This window comes from Eleutherodactylus coqui, chromosome 1, assembly GCF_035609145.1.
Source record: "Eleutherodactylus coqui strain aEleCoq1 chromosome 1, aEleCoq1.hap1, whole genome shotgun sequence".
Classification (NCBI taxonomy): domain Eukaryota; kingdom Metazoa; phylum Chordata; class Amphibia; order Anura; family Eleutherodactylidae; genus Eleutherodactylus; species Eleutherodactylus coqui.
The window spans coordinates 96,144,572-96,162,245 of record NC_089837.1 but is presented as its reverse complement, the minus strand read 5'-3'; the positions used below and the strand labels follow the sequence as shown (position 1 = coordinate 96,162,245).

General features: G+C 44.9%; 1 protein-coding gene across 3 annotated transcripts in view; it reads right to left on the bottom strand.

The window, feature by feature from the left end:
- TFDP2 (transcription factor Dp-2) overlaps positions 1-17,674 on the bottom strand; it is a 71,224-nt gene that overhangs the window by 49,897 nt on the left and 3,653 nt on the right. Inside the window, exon 1 of one of the 3 annotated variants that reach the window (XM_066598142.1) lies at positions 2,110-2,213. The exons of the other annotated variants lie outside the window; for them this stretch is intronic. The gene's annotated coding sequence lies outside the window, so the exon portion shown is untranslated. Of the gene's footprint in view, positions 1-2,109; positions 2,214-17,674 lie in introns of those variants that run through there. 3 annotated transcript variants of the gene reach the window in all.

Below are 17,674 nucleotides of genomic sequence, written 5' to 3'. Positions count from 1 at the left end.
CAGCTATGCCATTTTCTTGCAAATCACAGTGAACATTGAAATTTTACAAGCGAGATATCGTGCTCGCCCATGTGAGTAAAAGTCCTATTTTGGGGCGATTCGGCCAACTGAAAGCCAAAATCAGACATTCCATACAGCAGTAAACTAAGGCTATATTCACGGCAGCACGAGACGCTCAGTTCAGACCCTCTGGTACAGATCCCACCACACAAAATAGTGCAGCATGCTGCGTTATGTGCGAGAAAATACCAGAGGCCTCTAGATGGTGCCCATTATATGCCGTGGTGTCTATCAAGCATAGTTCCTTCCATTATAGGCCAGATCTGGCTTTCCGTTTTGCTGCGCCAAACTCACAACAGGAAAGCCGAACGATAGTGTGAACAGAGTGCGTGGCCCTTTTACACGGAACAATTAGCGTTCAAATAATTGCGAATCATGCAAAAATAAATGATAATCATTCTGTGCAAACACATGCAGCGATTTAACGATAAGTGAGCGAATTATCGTTCGGCATTCATTTTATGCGGGCATAAAAATCATTCGTGTCAGTCGCTGTGCGCAAAAGGTGATCAGTCAGTCATTCACAAAACATTGCCAAGCATTTCCAGACTCCCGTCAGACCAACGATGGGCTGAATGAGCTATGACGAAAAAAGACGATGAAAACGTTTAAGCGATTATTGAACGGAAGTGCGCTGTAAAGCCCCATCATTCTCAGAATACAGGCTGCCATGAAGAGCACTAGTAGCTGTTAACAGCATCTGCAGTAAAGCAAGACACTTATAGCATGGGATCACTCATCTGACCAAAGACCACTCACCTATAGAAAATCCCTATATCCATAATGTCACACTATACAGCCACCAACATGTGACTGCAGCCAATTTTCAACTGCAGCCAATTACATGAGCACATAACACCCCTAATCATGTTCCCATTGCTCCTAAAGTGATCCCAGCCCACCATCATTACAGCTTCCCCCCCAATCAGTGGCGGCCAGCAGCATAGTGTGTGGCAGTGATATAAGTGACCGGTGGAATGTCCCCTCCTCCCCAGGAGCAGACAATACTGTCCTCCTCATTACCATACAGCTGACACTTGCCTCTTTTCACAGTGACTGTCCCACTGAGCTGCATGTGGTCCCAAGAGACAGTCTGACCCAGGAAGCAGGCTGCAGGGAACAAATGGGGACCTTAACCCCCCAACCCCCCACACGCTCAATTTTATCCCTTTTACAGCAGCTGAAAAAAAATGAAAAAATATGTTATATCCATTTAAGTGCATTTTTGCAAACATGGAGTTTGCAAAAATGTTGTTATGCATACATATTTTAAAATTATATATATATATATATATATATATATATATATATAATGTGAATATATACACATATGCCCCAAAAAATTGCATTCTCCAAAAATGCATGGCTATATATGTATATACTTGGACATTGGTGAGCAATCCTGTAATGATAGCACCACAAAACATGTTACCACTACATACTAAACAAATAAACAGTGTCATTTTTTTCCTAAACAGCCTCCTGCTAACTTACCACCCACTAATCTCACAGGGCACCAGGTTGGATACAATTCACAAGGGATACATAGAAAGTAACCAAGGCATTAATAGGACACATAGGACAGTGGAGCCCAGGCCATGCTGTCATATGAAGTAGCAGCAAAAAGTGCAGAAAGCCTCCTTGCCCCCCAGCACATAATGCTGCACTCCTTCCAGCTTGCAAAAAGTTTTAATAAAACTATTCTGCATGTGCCAAACCCCCCCAACCTCATGTCCTGCACAGTGGGGGCAACTTCTGCAGCATCACACCCACCATAGCCACAAGTCCCCCATGTCAGCAGCACCCCAAATAATGGCTTCCTGCACAGTCATGTTGACCAAGCAACTGCCCCAATGTGCAAATGCAATGGTAAAAAGAGTGAAAAGCTGAAATATTTAGGAAATAAAGCAGAGAATCACCCTCCCCCTTCTCCAGAGCATGCTGCAGGAAACTAGAGCATTGTGCTGCCTCACTGGCTGAGAAGGAGACAGGCTGGGGGTGAAGCCTGTGTGTAGTGGGGTGCAGGGAGCCCCTGCTTGGCACACTTACCTGCACACAGGACACGACTGCTCACTATTCTCAGCTCACTACTACAGCCACTCTTTGTTACCATACCCTGAAAACTTGAAAATGAGGCAGGCGTGAGCAGCCGAGCGCCGAGCTCATCCAACGCCTCAGTCACAGAGCTGGGGCTGGCAGCTGCTAGACATTCCAGTCAGTGCAGTGAGACGCTGTGGAGGAGGCTGCTCTGGTCCCTCTGCTGTTGTAGCCTGGGATAGGAGCTGCTCACTATGCTCTAATACATGTGATAATACACAGCAGTACTTGCTGCAAGATATACTACCTACATTTATGTTCCAACATGGTGTGGTTCCTCACAGCTACTGCCTTGTTTGGGATTGTGAGCTAAAGAGTTAAAAAGAGAAAATAAAGATCCCCCAGAAATGATTACTCCTCCTTGGTTTTTCGCTTTTTTTAGGTGTAAAAACTTATTTTATTCAGTAATATGGACAATATCAAATGTCGTTGCCCCTTTTTAGTCGTTGTCCAAGCACACCGTTATGGGGGACCGTACGCAACGACAACACTAGCTGAGCAAACGGAATTGGACAACGAGCAAAAGGCAGAAGTAGTATTTATATTAGGGACCCTTTGTTCAAAAAAATCGTTCACATGAGCGGAAGCGAACCGTAGTCGTTCGCTTTTCATTCGCCGTTCATTAAAGGCAGCATAAAAATCATCGTTGGCTCGTTCGCTTATTATTCGGTTTAAACAGCGCTCGTTCAGCCGTTCTCATTCGCTGAGAGCTCTTTCGCACGAGCGTATGCGTTTTTGCGCTAGCATCAGTGCGTTTTTTCACCCGCAGGGTGTGTTCATTTGCACACGGCAAACAAAGACACAGTGCTTGAAATGGCTAATTAGTCATAATGAGTTCCAGATGTGTTCTGGAACTCAGTGGAATGACGCATCTCCTTGCATACTGCACACACATTTGCGCACCCCTTCCATTGACTTATATGGGGACCTTTGGTGCACAAATCCATAGAAAAGTACAGCGTGCTGCATTTTTTGCGCACGCAAAATGCGAAAATGTAAACGAACCTATTGAAATCAATGGGTTCTATTCTCTGCGTAAACAAATACGCCCGTGTGAAAGAGTCCCTAGGCTAACTTCACACGGGCGATTGCGATTTCCCTGCGGATGTGAGGCGTTTTTATTATAAAAACGCCCCGCATCACTTCAAGGAAGTAGCGATCCTCGGCTGCGGCTGTCAGTCACGGTGGACAATCGCGAAGTGTCTCCAATCGTTTGAAATGGGGAGACCTCACATTGCATGGCTGCCGCTGGCCCAATTGATACCAAGGGGCAATGTGAGGGCACACCCAAAGATAGGACATGCCAAGGTTTGTTTCCTGATGTGGGGAAAAAAAATCACGCATGTGCTTGACCCCATTCAAAAGACTGGGGGTCAAATTCGTGCAAGATTTGTGAGTCCCGATTTTCTCGGCGGTGTGAATACGGCCCTATACGGCAAATGTGAACAAGTCAATGATGTATAAATAGGCTGTATAAGAGGCAAACAAGCGGACGCTGGCATCGTTCGTTCAAATGATATATCGTTTGGCGTAAACGGAACCTCAGTGAGGCTCCTTCGGCCCTAATGATTGCGGATACTCTCCATGGCAGGGGGGTAACTAGAGGGGATGCGGTTGCACCTGGGCCCAGGAGCCTTAGGGGGCCCATAAGATCTCTCTTTTCCATATAGGGAGCCCAGTACTATGAATAAAGCATTATTCTTGGGGGCCCTGTTACAGATTTTGTACCAGGGCCCAGAAGCTTCAAGTTATGCCTCTGCTACATGGCATACTTCCTGCTAACATCTGATACACTTCGGCCATACCTCCTAAGTGTGCCTGTTTTGACCCAAGTCCCTCTATCCTTCTTTGGCCCCTTAAAAGTGCCTCTTTTGACCTTGGAAATAAATTTGTATCAATAAAATGGCCATATAGCTCCATAAACTCTCGGAATAGTTCCTAATGTATCTCAGACTCCAATTCACTTTTTATTTCAGCATATGGTAAAATTTGTATCATAAAACTGTCTATATATTTTGTGCTAATATTCAAATTATAAGGATTCAAGTGTATAGATATGGATGGAAAAATGGATCTGTCACACAGAGAACCATGAGTGATCCTCTTTAATGGTCCAAAATGTTGGGAGCTATGCTTTAGTTGATATTTCCCTCTATTTATCTTGCAAAGCTCTGGCAAGTTTTGTCAAAGTAGATGCATTGGCCCATCTACAATGGTGCAAGAAGCGTCGCCATCGGACAGTTGAGGAATGGACGAATCTATGTGTATACAAATATCTGTCTGTCTGTCTGTCTGTCCTTTATGCATTACTGCACCATTCATCCGATCGCCATGAAACGTTGGGAAGTTGTTGAGTGCACTCCTGCGAAGGTTTCTGGTGTAGTACATCTATTGTACGATAGGTGGCGCACGTGCGAGCATCATCGACAGTTATACCCCCGATTACAAGCTTCAGAAACAGACGAACAACGGGATGTGTGTTCAACCACAACATGATGCATCCGCCGAACGTTTCGCAAAACAATTGCGGTTGCTATTCTTTATACGGCTGAGGTAACATGAAAGCTGCGCTGTGATTGGTTGTTATTTCTTATACGGCTGAGGTAACATGAAAGCTGCGCTGTGATTGGTTGTTATTTCTTATACTGCTGAGGTAACATGAAAGCTGCGCTGTGATTGGTTGTTATTTCTTATACTGCTTAGGTAACATGAAAGCTGCGCTGTGATTGGTTATTATTTCTTATACGGCTGAGGTAACATGAAAGCTGCGCTGTGATTGGTTGTTATTTCTTATACGGCTGAGGTATAATGAAAGCTGAGCTGTGATTGGTTGCTATTTTTTATACTGCTGAGGTAACATGAAAGCTGTGCTGTGATTGGTTGTTATATATTATACTGCTGAGGTAACATGAAAGCTGCGCTGTGATTGGTTGTTATATATGATACTGCTGAGGTAACATGAAAGCTGCGCTGTGATTGGTTGCTACTTCTTATACTAATGAGGTTACATGAAAGCTGTGCTTTGATTGGTTGCTATTTCTTATACTGCTAAGTTAACATGAAAGCTGCGCTGTGATTGGTTGTTACTTTCTAAACTGCTGAGGTAACATGAAAGCTGCGCTGTGATTGGTTGTTATATCTTATACTACTGAGGTAACATGAAAGCTGCGCCGTGATTTTTTGCTATTTCTTATACTGCTGAGGTAACATGAAAGCTGCGCTGTGATTGGCTGTTATTTCTTATACTTCTCAGGTCACATAAAAGCTGCACTGTGATTGGTTGCTATTTCTTATACTGCTGAGCTAAAATGAAACCTGTGCTGTGATTGGTTGCAGCAACACGCGACAGGTAAGCTAGTGTCCAATAAAATGATGAATCCATCTTCAGATCAGATGCATGTACTTGGATATGGAGGAGACCTTTGGGAACGGCTTTTACCTGAGTGTGTTGTGCCAACAGTTAAGCACAGCGATGTTTCCATTATGGTCTGGGGATGTTTTATGTGGCATGGTCTCGGTCCATTGGTTGTAGTGACAAGAACCCTGAACACGGAGCTGTACCTTGACATTCTAGACAATAATGTGCTGCTGACAATGTGGTAATACTCTGGGAATGGTCAGCTATACTTCCAACAAGACAATGTGCCTTGTCACAAATCCAACACTGATTTACATTGGTTTGAGGCTGTGGATGTTCCATGATCGGACCAACTAGCACAGAGTCCGACCTGAACCTACTGAACATCTCCTGGATGAACTGGAATGTTGGATCTGGAAACAAGAACAGCATCCATCTTCTTTGAGAGAGCTTGCAAGACATTTTCAGGATGAATGGAGAGAAATACCAGCTGAAGTGTATCAGATGTTAGTAGAAAGTATGCCACGGAGAGTATCCACTGTCATTAGGGCCAAAGGAGCCCACTAAGTATTAACATATGTAAATAAATGTTACTTTTGATTTTTGCTTACCTGTCCAATTACTTTTGGTAGGATTGTGTATAGTCCAAATAGTCGCTCGATAGACTAAATGTAACCAACAGTTGTTCCACGTAAATACTGCCACCAACCAAGTAATGAGGGAGAATGTTTACTAGTTGCTTCGTTTCAGCTCACCAAAAAATAGCCTCTGGTTGATTATCGTCTAGTGTAAACAAGTAATTGTCGTCTCTCAACAAGTAGTGAACAGCTTTGCAGCGAAGTGCATACTTATTCAGCATGCCCCTTCTACTAAATGATGATTGGCTCTTGCTTTTTTTTTTTTACATTTTTCCCTCCCACTTAACGCACAGCCCGATTGTCTTTGAAAGATCAATTGCTGCTACTGTAAAGGGGTAGTGGGTAGTGCTGAAACGCTCCCCCTAACAGCCACTCTGACCACAAATCTGAGCCACGTGGTGAAGCCCTTTCCCCTCTGATGTGGTACCCAGCTGGGAAGGGGTGCGGGGAGTTGAAGTACCAGCCAAGGACCGTGAGTGCACGGTTGGCGCCTTTAAGAGGAACATGGAGGTGCAGGGTCAAGATTGCCCACCTCCGACTCCCCTGCCTGAAAGCAGTGGTGGGAAGTTTGGAACACTGTGCAGCACTGGGAGGGGACATGGGGTGCCATGTAAACTGAGGCATCTGTGAGGCTGTATGGGAAAGGGGCTTCTGTCCTATGGTGATGTCAGGACTGATGCGGCTAGTATGTCAGCGCTGTGAAGATCAGCCCTTAGTAGGACATGTATAGTCCTACTAAGTCCACTCCCACCATCTCGAACGTTTGGGACTGCAGGGGCATATAATATTCAGGATCTGCATCACACAAAGGGTGACACAGCTACAGTTGAGACAGAAGCAGAGTATGTGCAAGGAGTGAGCAGGGCCAGCAGTGTAGAGCCAGAGATTACAAAGTACGTGGTGGTGGCCATTGTGATTGCTTACCAGGGTGCTGTTCCCATGCTGGTGGAACAGCGCAGAAGGAAGCTACTGAAGTAGCCCTGATAACCGAGGGCAAAGAAGAGTTTTAAAAGGGCCTGATGACCAGGGGCTGAACAGGTTAAGCTCCATGAAGGAGCCTGAGTCTGCCTTGGTCCCTGAAAAAGATGACATCACCATGGACTCAGATATGACAAAGTGGCCAAACATGTAAGACCGGTCCAATAAGACGTTAGTGTGCACACTAAGGCCAGTGATGGATTGATGGACGAGTTCAGACTGGGGGAGTACCTCCCCGAGGGGACTGTAGTTATTGTGACATTATAAGAATTTGATGTTTATCGATGTGATGTGTATTGTCATATAAGTGACAATATAATGGCACGTGCAACTGAGTAAAGTGAAGTAATGCCATGTTTAGATATAATGTTCTTCGACAGGGCACTTCGTAGTAGTGACGCTCTGCACCAGAAAGAGATATGTGAGACGAAAGTGTATGAGAAATGTCTGTTTGTACCTATGGTGCGTTGAGTCTGCAGTGACTCCTAGAAAGGTAGATGTACTTTGGTACCTACGATTCATGAGACCGCGAGGTTGTCATGCTGTGGACCTCCAATAAAATATGGAGTATGAGAATGTAATACGAAGGATGGCAATGAGTATGGAGTACTACTATGATGATGTCTACTTATGTGAGAGTTCGAAGTATCACCGAGGGTTCCCCTAATACGGATATATACAGTGTAATGTCGCAGCAGGCCACCTAGCATAAAGTGAAAGTTCAAGAGAAGGTGGCATAGCAGAACAGACCTGGGTGAGAAAGACGTCTACGATGCCTGGCGTTCCTGCTGAAACAATGTAGCCTCCACGAAGTATAGAAGTATGTTATGTTATACAACATTTAAAATACCAGTGCCTTTCTATGGAACATATCAGTTAGCCCTCATTAAATAAAGTTTATTTTATTTAAAAAAAAAAAAGAAGCGATCCCTTCGTCTGTCCCTTTCGCACCCATGCCCAAACCACCACCTGCTTCACTACGGTCTTCAGCTGGTTTGGTCCAGCGCGTGTTCACTTGAAGATCACTCGCATATATTTATATGCATTCAGTGGACTCGGCAACCAATGGACATGCATTGGGAAATGGTTAAAGAACCTAACTAGTCGACGAACAATGTTTCTCCCAGGTAAATTCTTCCAAGAAGACTTCGTTCTGCAATTGTGAAACTGAACAAGTAAACATAAATGGCTCCCAGAAGAACACAAACCAATACTTAAATTCATACTTGCCAACTTTTCAGAAGGGCCATCATGAAGATCCTAAAGATGACAGTAAAGCGGTGCACATAGTACACTGCACCAAAGTTTTCCTCTATGCCCCAACTATTTATATCAGACACGGGCAACAGACAGGAATTTGAACCCGTATATGATCTCATTCAGCACACCGCCAAATAAATACCGACCACAAATCAGACACCCTAAACTAATACAGATCCCAGAACAGTCCCCATGAATAAAAAGGCTTAGGGGCTGATCTTTTGAGACCAGTGTTTCATACACCAGTCCTACAGGAGTTGTACCAAGATTATAAATTATCCACAAGATAGGCATAATTTGCTGATTGGTGGGGGTCTCACCACTGAGACCTCCACCAATCTCAAGTATGCATTCCCGTGTCCCCTGTCCTTCTCACAGTAGGATGACTGCACCCTCAACATTGTAAAGTTGACTTAATGGAGCGCAGGTCATGCAAGTACACTAATGCTCCACTCACTTTCAACGGATCTGCTGAGATACCCGGACGCTTCTGTCAGCCCCATCGAAATGAATGGAGTGTCAATTGGGAATGCTGGGCCAGCACTCCATTCATTCTGATGTCACTGTGCAGGAAGACAATGCCTCTACAGTGACAGGCAGAGGGGGACATGGGACTTCCATTCCTAATATCTACAGGGGTCTCAACACTAAGACCCCCATAATCAACGAGTTATCCTCTATCCTGTGGATAGGGGATAAATTGCAATCTTGGTACAACCCCTTTAATATGCAGCTCCACCATCAGAAGAGGCACCTAATATATTACGAGGTGCACACCTTTTAAAGGGAACCTGTTACCTGCCTAAAGGACCATAAACTAACTTATGGTGCTGTAAGGGCAGGCAACAAGAAGCCTGTTGCTGTACTTTTTATACTCACCTGTCTCCTGGTTCCCGCAGTGCCTGCCGCTGAAGTCTGCACACTGGACAAAAATGTGACTCTTTTCACAGTCCTGTGCGCATGCTCTCCCATAGATTTGTATAGGAGAGCACATGTATGAGACTCCAAACAGAGTCAGATTTTCGTACCGCGTGCCAACATCAAGAGGCAACGCGGGAACCAGCAGCAGGTGAGTATAAAAATACAGCTCCAGGCTCCCTCTGATGTCCCCTAACAGCACCGTAAGTTAGTTTAGGTACTTTAGACAAGTGACCGGTTCCGTTTTTAGGCGAATCCTGGGCTGCCCCATGCACAGAAATAAAATATACAGACATACACACCAGCTGTGAGCTGGTGTATTGGTCTGATATGATTTATACTATTTTTCTAGTGTAAATGATAGTAAGTGTGATGGGTCATGATGGACAAGATCCCTGCTGCCCCTGATCCCACTTTTTAAAAAGGAAATTCTAGCCCAACATCTTTCATAGATTCCTCCCATAGGCCAGAAACCACTTTGTGACCCCAGACCAGACCCCAAATTATCCCTTTATAGACCTCAGACCAGACATTCAGTTACTCACCTCTTCCCATTCCTGTGCTTCCCTTTGCTCCCAGGTGCTACCGCAGACAACGTCCTGAAGCTTTGCGTCCTAAGAAAAGCACGAGAACTGGGAGAGGGGAATTTGTGGGACATCTTGGAGATTTTCTGGCTCTTCCAGGAGTCTGGAAGAGCTGCACTTTTTTTGGTTGGCAAGTATAGTTTGCCATAACAATGTTAGTCACGGGGCACCGAAAACAGAGCCAGGCACATTGCCTCTTATATCAGTGCCAGCCACAGTACCATTTTTTTTTTTACTGCGTCAGCCACATACCCTTATTTCTTACCTAGGGCAGGTGGCTGGCAGTTAGCCCAGACATAAATGATGGTGGGTGTAGGGGGGTGTAGCAGCCACTCTAGTCATTCTTAGGCCTTCGGCAGACTAGCATTTTTGGGGCTGTGTGAGCTCTGTGTTAATTCATGGGCTGCTCATGGCCCCATTATAGCCTATAGAGTTATGCAGATTAAGAACTCATCACATATCCTATTCCTGCTTGTATCACGGACATATCGTATCTCTATGTTGTGTCCGTGTGAATCTCGCACCCACAGTAAGTGTGCCCCCGGCCTTATCCTGACACTCGTGGCTCAGTAGTGGCAGCCGGGAGCAATGTTTATCCCTGCTGCCTACATAGTTGCAAAGACATAAGTAGATTCTTGCATAATTATGCTCCAACGTGCGCAATATGCGGGCTTTACTGTACAGGCATTAGGGATAAGCATCACTCCCTGGTGAGGCTACAGAGCAACCAATATCTGAATGACGATGGTCAGGGGATCAGTCTGTGCCCCAATTGCTGTCACAGTAAGAGGGATCTAAAACATGAGATTTGGGAGAATTGCAATGATTCTCTGCTCGTGGACAGGAGGGCTGCGCTTTCCATAGGAACACTATGAAAAGCGTTTACTGCGTTCCCCGCGGCCGGATAATCACCGCGGGGAACGCAGTGAAAATTCGCTTGTGAACAGGAGCCCTTAATGTCTCATTTTTTGGGAAAATGAAAGTAGCAATCTGGTTATTATCGACAACTGCTACGCTTTATAAATTTCCTAGTGGGTGTTCATAGGGTGCATACTGCATAACTTAAAAATGAGTATTTGTGTATGCTAACGTGGCTGCAACAGTGATGCAGCTGTTAAGTATTACATGGGTTTAACATGGTTTAAAAATGTTCCTAGAACTCTTTCTACTGAAAACCGCACAGCAGTAAGACAAGTAACGTGGTTTTTACATAGGGTTTGTATACTGCAGTTTTTTTCATTGAGAAGAAAACACAAAAAAATTACATGGACATCTAGCGCAGCATTTTTTTAAATTTTATTTCACGACAATGTAAAGTTTACCATAGGCATAAGATAGCTGGTGGTAGATATGGTGAAATGGGATAAGTAGCCACCTCTAGCATTGCTGATCTTAGGAAAATTATAGGATCAGATGGGCTGAAAATCAATTTGATCTCTGTTTAACTCCTTGCTGCTAGTGACAATTCTTGCAAAGTTAATTCCCCAACCTATCAGAATTTATTCATGAGATCTATGTGCAATGATAATGACATCCGTAAGGTTAAAGGGGTTGTCCCGCGAAAGAAAGTGGGGGTATACACTTCTGTATGGCCATATTAATGCACTTTGTAATATACATCGTGCATTAAATATGAGCCATACAGAAGATATTCACTTACCTGCTACGTTGCTGGCGTCCTCGTCTCCATGGAGCCGTCTAATTTCAGCGTCTAATCGCCCGATTAGACGCGCTTGCGCAGTCTTCTCCCTTCTGAATGGGGCCGCTCGTGCCGGAGAGCTGCTCCTCGTAGCTCCGCCCCGTCACGTGTGCCGATTCCAGCCAATCAGGAGGCTGGAATCGGCAATGGAACGCACAGAGCCCACGGTGCACCATGGGAGAAGACCTGCGGTCCACCGTGGGTGAAGATTCCGGCGGCCATCTTCGCAAGGTAAGTAAGAAGTCACCGGAGCGCGGGGATTCGGGTAAGTACTATCCGTTTTTTTTAAAACCCCTGCATCGGGTTTGTCTCGCGCCGAACAGGGGGGGCTATTGAAAAAAAAAAAAACCTGTTTCGGCGCGGGACAACCCCTTTAAGGCCCATTTACACGCAAAGATAATCTTTCAAAAGATTGAAAGTTTTAGCAATCTTTTTGCATAAAGTGTTAATGGACACTAATTGCCATGAACAGTTTATCATCTTCATTTGCATGTAAATGGGCCTCCAGGAGCTGTTTGCAGAGCCCAGTGTGTGATTAGTCACACACTCAGCTGTGCGAGCAGCTGCATTCTTCTAGTTGGGGCTGCAGGCAGAATACAATGTTATCTGCTGGCTCCCTGCGGAGAACACAGCATATAGTCTTCGGGAGATAAATGCAAACTGCTTTATCTCCAGTAGCTGAAGGATGGATTTGAAGTTCACTTTAAAATCATTGTTCAAACGGAAAGTGAACGATGCACGTGTTTACATGTAATGATTATCGCTGAAATTCGGTCGTTTGAACTAATTTTGAGCAGTAAAATAATGAGCCTTAGGATTATTTCCTCTGGTTCACTCAAGAAACCCCCAAGCCAGCACTCATTCCATCAGTAGAAAAAGTTTAAAGACCATCATTATGTGCACACAGTACTCTATAGGGAAGGCAGCCAAATAGAATTTGACTTTATTTTAATTTGAGTATATAAATTAATTAAATGGGCTGTCAGAGATTGGACAAAATTAAGGCAATGGCAGTCTATTGTGCAACACAACCAAATAAGTGTTACTTACCTTTTGAATTCCCCGCAGCAACAGTGCCGCCTCTGCACTGTTCCTAGACGCTCTTTGCAAGGCTGCAGTCAATGACTGGCCCCAGCGGTGTACTGCGGAGGCCAGTGATTGGCTGGTGCAGTCACATGTTGTCAGTGAGACATCACTGCTGCAGGCCTGTAAACAAAAACTGGCAGAAAGCAATAACAGGTCACCATACTAACTGCAAATATGAGACAGTGAAAGGGGCAAGATGTAGCTGTATATCTTCCTCTGTGCAGTAATGAAGTTGTGAGAGGAGAGAGGGAGGAGGAGATGTCATGTTATAGCAATATTTGGCAGCAGAATAATCCTTCACTGCCCAACATTAGCATAAACATGCATGTATGGCATGTACATATTTTTTTTTCTAAATAGGATTAGGAAGATAAGCAGCTACTGAACACTTCTAGTAGCTAAGAACTAAAGCATTGGTCAGGGTAAAATCTACTATGTTCTACTATTATTTTCTCTGAAAGGGAGACTATCAGGTAGTCCCGCAAGGATAATGGATTATTACCAGATTCTGTTGAAGCAGCAGAAGCCTTCATGAATAAGCTGAATGTCTTTGAAAGTGATGAACGAACTTTTGAAAAGTTTGGTTTGGCTTTTGCAAAAAGTATGGTTGGGTCTGAATTAGTTCAAACCGAACTGGATGTTCACCAAAATCCCTAAAACTTGTGTATAATATTGTCTAAAAGCCATACTGAGAGTTATACAGGGCTTTAATAGCTCTTAGAAAGTCATATACACCAGTGTTCAGACTATTGTTGATCAAACTGAACCAGTAGAACCCTGTTGTGGGTAGAACTTTGCTAAAAGTGTAGTGACCCAGTACGTGCTTTCCTGGCCCCCTCCATAATGTCATACATGTAATGTCTTGTCTTGATGCACTGTGCCCAATATCCTGTCATTCTGTTGTGTGTATTGCACAGCTGCAGCGTGTGATGGGTTAATGTCTGCAAAATATGAGCTGTCTGCCTGTGAATGTATCAGTTCTATCCTGTGAGTGCTTGAGAGCGGGAAAGCAGTTCAGAGTTCCATCTTCAGTGCAGGGTCCATCTTCTAGAGCTGATAGAGAACACAGAGGCACATGGGGGCACCTTCAGCCCTCATGTGTTGAAGATGGAGGAAAAGGAGAGGTTTTCCTGGAACGTGTGTCTACAACTCAAACTGTAAGTGAGCCCCAAAGAGAGAGAGCAGAGCCCAAGTTCAGTCAGTCAAGGCCTAGTGCAGAGGTACTCAATTGACCGTGTTCCCACTCAGGCGTCTTGAAGTCTGAGTGGAGGTACTTGTCTGCTAGAGAGTCAGTGGAGTGACCCTACCCCCTTCCTCCTCTGGAGTGTTCCCTGTCTAGGAGCGGTGCCTGACAGATACCTTAGACTGCAGGACCGGTGTAAACCTGAGTTTTCTCCCTGACCTCAAATCTCTTGTATTGCCTGCACCAGTATCTCTGTTGAATTTATGCCTTGTACTATAACAGTGAAGTTTGCGGTAAAGTTATTTCCAGGCCCTGACCGTTCCCGGGGACCTGAGGTACCTAAACTGTCTGTAGCTCGTTTATTTTCTCTGCCGATGGTCATGCCAGGGGGTACTGGAACGGTGGTGTCACATGTGACATCCCCTACACCTGTTACCCTGTTTATTGGGAATCCCCATGCTGGGGGTATCCGGAAGAGGCTCAGCGCTGCCCTGGTCTTTGCTACATGTGTCCCTCCAGGAGGGAGTCTGGTAAGTGCCACCGTCACAAGTCAGCATTTTACCCTCCCAGCTCCTCAGCGTATGCCATGTGTCCGGGGTTACACTATGGGACGCTGCAAAAGCTTGTTTTGGGTTCTACTGGTTCAGTTTGCTCAACCCTAGTCTTTGACCAGCAGACCCACTTCTATAAGATCTACACATTGTTTTTTTTTGTTGCTCACAATGATAACAAAGAAATATGTTTGTATGTATGAAAGTGTCGTGACCTATAAATCACAGTTTTTTTGCACAACATGCTTGGGTAACTACATTTCCCTCTCATTCATTGCAGTGAGATATGCACAAATGGATTAGTTATTCAGTGTTGTTTTACTGGGCACACACATTCCTTCCCACTGATTACGCCAGCTCCCCTGGAAGTAAAATAGTTAAGGTGTTCTCACCCCTCCTTGACTGGTGTTATCTACATACATGCAGAGACACATATGCAGTCATCTGCTATCTAGCTTCATTTCGATTGCTATAACTTAACAACCAAATCTGCAGGTTTGTGCAAGGGATTTTACATGGACCACACCTGTAATACAAACTTTATAGGAGGTAGAAATGATTCAATTATAAAGGAAAATATGTATTTAAATATCCAAGGTCTAAACTGCTTATGCAAATCCTAAGAGTCAGGTATTGTACCACCTGCCATTGTTGTGTACCTTGCATTAAGATTTGAAGCAAATGACAGAGCTTTGGTCTGCAATAGGTGGATGTCTCAATCAGGCATTGCTACAGTTGTATGTGGCCAACAGTCACAATAAAGCCCCGTCTATCTCTCTTGCTTTAACAAGGTACATGTTTGCCACAATCACGTTGAAGGGAATCTGTCACCTCCTATAAACACCATAAACTAAGTTATTGTGCTTATAAGGTAAGTCTCAATGAGTCCAGGGATGTCATTTTTATGCTTACTGGGTTCTCGACCTATCACCTTGGAAAGTCGGCACTGTTTTCTATGGGAGCGCACGCGCATGGATTGAATGAAAAGTTATACTGATAGATAGAGAGCTGACTTCCCAGGGTAACAGTGTGGTAACAAAGAACCCGTTAAGTATAAAAATTGCACCCCCTGGACTAAGCGAGACCTGTACCATAAGAACCATAACTTAGTTTATGGTACTTATAAGACATGACGGGTTTCCTTTAAAGATGTTTTCCCGCCAATTACATTCATCACCCATCCACAGGACCCAGTGTTCAGCTCCCCATCGATCCCCAGATCTCTTTGTGCGAATACTGACCACTGCTCCATTCACTTCTATAGGACGGAGGAAAATTGGCAATCTCCCTCAGTCACATAGCAGTGAATGGACCGTGGCCACACATTCGTACCTGTGAACTCGAGTGCACAGATGTCGGGATAACTAGGGTCCCAGTGGTCAGACCATACATTTATCCCTTATTCTGTGGATAGAAGATACATTACTTTAGTGGGAAAACTCCTTTAAACACCCAAGTTCAGTTGGCCCTGGTATCTGCCGACGGGTGCCTGATGCAGATGCTGGTTCCAATAATTCATCATAGGGAAATTAGTTTCAGTTGCTCATATATTTTAGTTGGATAGTTAAGTGGCTAAGTGGTTTATGAAGAACTGAACTCCTGGTTTGAATCCTAATGCCAGCACTCTTGTAATAACACCCTTAATGCAACTATCAAGGGCTTCATTAGTTCCATCAGGTGTGCTTGAGATAAACACGTCAAATACCTAGACTTGGCTTGGGCTTTGTTGACTGTGACATTTCATCGCATGTTAGAAATCTGGGTAAGTTAAAAAAAGACAGTAGTCCAAAAAGTTAAGGGAAGAGATCATGTACTGCCCCAGAGTAGAGTAGGGACCCCACAGCACTTGCTTGGCTATCTCATGTGCATTGTCTAGATGTCTAGTGTTTGTGTCACCAAACTGTAATGTGTTCTGTGTTCCTGTCACCCTAACCTGCTCATTTGTTGTGTGAATGAGGAGTGGGCAGGTTAGGGGGGAGGAGAGTTGAGAGACGAGAGAGAAGAGATGTAGTATGGGGAGGAGGACATGTGTAGGAGGCTCAGGCACTGACACCGCCAAAGTCCGTGGAAGGTTAGAACCCCATCTTATCTGGGAAGGGGGAAGTGACCCCTCCGGGTATGACGGGGCTGTGGAGCTTCGGAGGAGAAATCGGCGGAGAATGTTACACACTCCCCTGCTTAACCACAGGAAGATGCAACAGGATCAACTCACATCTTCAGTCAGAGTACAAGTCGGGCGTGAGTCAGCGTATGGAATGCCTGTTAGGTTCAAGATGATAGGATCTAGGAACTAGGAAAATGACTGTCCGTTTGATTCTCTGTCATGCTGAGAACACTTTTTTGAGAATCCACTGTCAGATAAGTGAGACTGATGGCAACTATGTTTATTGGACGGAGTGTTAGCAAAACAGAAGGTTGTTGGTTGATGGGTAAGATGGGCCAGATCTGTTGTTACCTAAGACTGTTGCAGTATGTACTAACAAAACTAATGTTACCAATGTTAAAGGAGATGTCCCGAGGCAGCAAGTGGGTCTATACACTTCTGTATGGCCATAATAATGCACTTTGTAATGTACATTGTGCATTAATTATGAGCCATACAGAAGTTATAAAAAGTTTTATACTTACCTGCTCCGTTGCTGGCGTCCTCGTCTCCATGGTGCCGACTAATTTTCGCCCTCCGATGGCCAAATTAGCCGCGCTTGCGCAGTCCGGGTCTTCTCCTCTTCTCTATGGGGCTCCGTGTAGCTCCGTGTAGCTCCGCCCCGTCACGTGCCGATTCCAGCTAATCAGGAGGCTGGAATCGGCAATGGACCGCACAGAAGCCCTGCGGTCCATGAAGACAGAGGATCCCGGCGGCCATCTTCAGCAGGTGAGTATGAAGACGCCGGACCGCCGGGATTCAGGTAAGCGCTGTGCGGGTGGTTTTTTTAACCCCTGCATCGGGGTTGTCTCGCGCCGAACGGGGGGGGGGGGTTTAAAAAAAAAAAAAAAGCGTTTCGGCGCGGGACATCTCCTTTAAGTAAACCGTGTGCCTCCGGTTCAACCAACGATTGGACTACTGACTCTTTATTTGGTTCGTCCATTTCATTACCTTAAGAGGCACTGGCATCACGAGAACATTCAAATTATAACAGTTACCTCTATTTCTATTATTTGCTACTGTGCGCTGCCTGGCTGGGCCAGGAGGGACAATAGAGCTCCTCTGATAACCACCTTAATCCCCGCTGTCTCCTCGCAAAGGCCTGCGCTCGGTTATCAT